The sequence below is a fragment of the Lactuca sativa genome, chromosome 7 (genome assembly GCF_002870075.4).
Source record: "Lactuca sativa cultivar Salinas chromosome 7, Lsat_Salinas_v11, whole genome shotgun sequence".
Classification (NCBI taxonomy): domain Eukaryota; kingdom Viridiplantae; phylum Streptophyta; class Magnoliopsida; order Asterales; family Asteraceae; genus Lactuca; species Lactuca sativa.
This window is the reverse complement of record NC_056629.2, coordinates 52,705,170-52,708,088: the sequence shown is the minus strand read 5'-3', so window position 1 is coordinate 52,708,088 and position 2,919 is coordinate 52,705,170. Positions and strand designations below refer to the sequence as shown.

Genomic DNA, 2,919 nt, shown 5'->3' with positions numbered 1-2,919 from the left:
CAGGGTCCAATCAACCACTTTGAGATTATTTAATCCAACTGCAAGCGACTTAGCATATGCCCCAAATAACAAGCAACTCCACACGAGAATCCCAATTCACTAAAACCACCCGACTCATCTTGCTTCCCCCTAGCTGCTTTCCAAAAGTAGCCTAGACCTCCCTAGTCCCAATTTGTCTGCCAACTGTCTGAAACACCGGAATCCTGCCCAGTTGCTGAGTCGAAAGACACACATACACAGTCGCGCCACGTGACTCTCGAGAGAAACCTGATCTGGCGATAATTGCCCAAACCATCTAGCCACCAAATCCAATGCTAAGATGAATGCTACATGATCAACTGTAGTCTCATATAACACCTAGTCTCCAACGAACTACTATTTCCTGATTCCAAACATGTTGTGGCCCTCCCACAGTCTTACGAGCTGACCTACTCTGGTCCTAACCATCTGAAGAAATCTATGACCAATCATGGATTTTCCACACCCTCACCGCTGCATAGGGACCAGTGAATGCTACAGGCCATCCCGCAGTCTTACAACACTCCCACACTAACTCCCAACTAGTGAATGCTACGGGCCACCCTCAGTCTTACAACACTTCTACACTAACTAGAAGCTAGTGAATGTTACGGGCCACCCCGTAATCTTACAACACTTATACACTAACCGTCAACTAGTGAATGCTACGGGCCACCCCACCGTCCTACAATACCTCTACTTTTCCATAGCCACCGCCCATGGTCTTACCGCTCATCTATCAATCCGAACACATCCAGAGTCGAGTACGCACTCGAACAAGCATGTTGGGTCAAAATTATGGTTTATACTTTGCTTTTCTGGGCAATTGTATTTTTATGTACTATTTTATGTGTTTACGGCTAGGTGGGTGTTTATGGCCGTAAACGGGTTTACGGCCGTAAACCCATTTACGGCCCATGGTCACCAAGCCTATATATAGGTGTTAGGTGGTTGAGGAGGGATTGATAACAGAAGAGAATATAGATGCCTAAGGTTGTGTTTGTTATTGGTCTGACTGAGTCGGCTCAGACCATTTTGGCTAACTCGCTCAGCTATTTGTGTTTGATAAACACTTTATGCATGTCTGATTCAAAAATCTATAGCTGATTGAGAAAGAAGTTGGAAATCAGCTGACTGAGAAGAGGAGAAAAGTTTCCATCGGTACCCTTTCTTCTCCCCTTTCAACGATTTCACTTCTCCAACAAGCAACATCGACCTATTTCTTCCTCTTCCAATCGCCGGTCGAAGCTCCTTCCTCGTCTATCAGGTATGCTTCTTCTGTTCTTTTCTTCTCCAGCCAATCAAAGCTCCTTGCCCTAAATGCTCAATGTGTTCGATTTCACCTTATGATTGTCCTTTTGCTTACTCCTTTGTAGCTTATTGACTCTAATTTCAATTACATGTACAAAACTGATAAAAATGAATTTACTGTTGAAGGTAGCAGAGCAATTGCTTACTCCTTGCCCTAAATCCATCTATTTACTGTTGAAGGTAGCTGATTGACTCCGATTACACCTTATATATTTTTTTAATTCCGATAATAACCTCGGGTAAATAGATGGATTGGCAAGGACAAAAGGTAGCAGAGCAATTGATGCTGATATTGCTGGTGGTATTTGCAGTTGCAACATTTATAACAGGTTATGTTGTGGGTTCATTTCAACTGATGTTGATAGTGTATGCTGGGGGGTAATTTTGACAACTTTGATTATAATTCCTAATTGGACCTTTTTTAACAAACATCCTCTCAAGTGGTTGGATCCAAGTGAAGCTGAAAAGCATCCAAAACCACAGGTGGCTGTGACTTTGGTTTCAAAGAAGAAACGCAACAAGAAATAGGCTATGGCGATTATATCGTAATTGGGTCTTATTGAAATGAGAATGGTGTTTTTTCGGAATTTACTCTGTTTTTAATGTTTATCTTGATAAATGATATAAGGCAAGAAGATTGAAGAATAATATTTTAAATGAGTAGAGCAATTGAATTTGATTATCTTTAGTGCATTTTTATCAATGTTCTAAAAGGCGCGCCATGGCGCGCCATGGCGTGAGGCGTGGCTTCGCCGTTACGAAAAGCTTCATAACGTTGCTGTTAGGCGTGGCGCGTGGCAAGGCGTGATATGGCGCGCCATGGCGCGTTATGGCGTGTTATGGCGCGTGTTTTTTCGTTTGAGACACAGTTTTTTTGCTCTTTGTTATGTCTTTTCAAATCAGAGATACTAGTATTGTGGTTTTTGTTAACTTTTTGTTATTAGTTATTGATCTAACACTTCTAAAAAGTAGTTATATTTAATATAAATTTATATTTATGTGGTAATATAATTTTCAATTAATACAAAATCGCCGCCTTACATCACGCCTTGAAAAACGCCATGGCTCGCCATGGCTCGTTAAGCTTGAGGCTTGGCCTTGCCGCCACGCCACGCCTCACGCCATTTAGAACCTTGATTTTTATAATTTTTCAACAACTTCATCCATTGTTGTATACAGTAGAAGGGTAAAATGGTCATTTTTCATCAGTCAGAACATTAAGTCAAATGTACAATCAAACAACATGGTATCTTACTCATTCAGGATTTCTTACCCAGACAGACATTTCCCAATCAGCTCTTTCTCAGTCAGGAACTATCAAACGGGACCTAAGTGTGTGTATTTGAAGGTGTTCTAGAGAGAGAGAAAAGAGAGTGTGTGTTAGTGTGTGTGAATCTTGTATTCGGATCTTCATTCATATTAATACATACAAGAGTCATCATCTTCATCTTCTTCCCCTTCTCTTCTATTTGATCTGACATCATCTGTTTGACTGGGATTCCGCACCATCAAACGGATCTGAATGATACTCAAGCATTTTGGGGACTTACAATTGGTATCAGAGCTTGGATTGTATAAGTCAATTTTGTC

General features: G+C 41.1%; 1 pseudogene; it reads left to right on the top strand.

Annotated features, from left to right (window-relative positions):
- The first annotated feature begins 1,576 nt into the window (after positions 1 to 1,576).
- On the top strand, positions 1,577 to 1,857 carry LOC111906113 (signal peptidase complex subunit 1-like; annotated as a pseudogene).
- Positions 1,858 to 2,919: the final 1,062 nt, after the last annotated feature.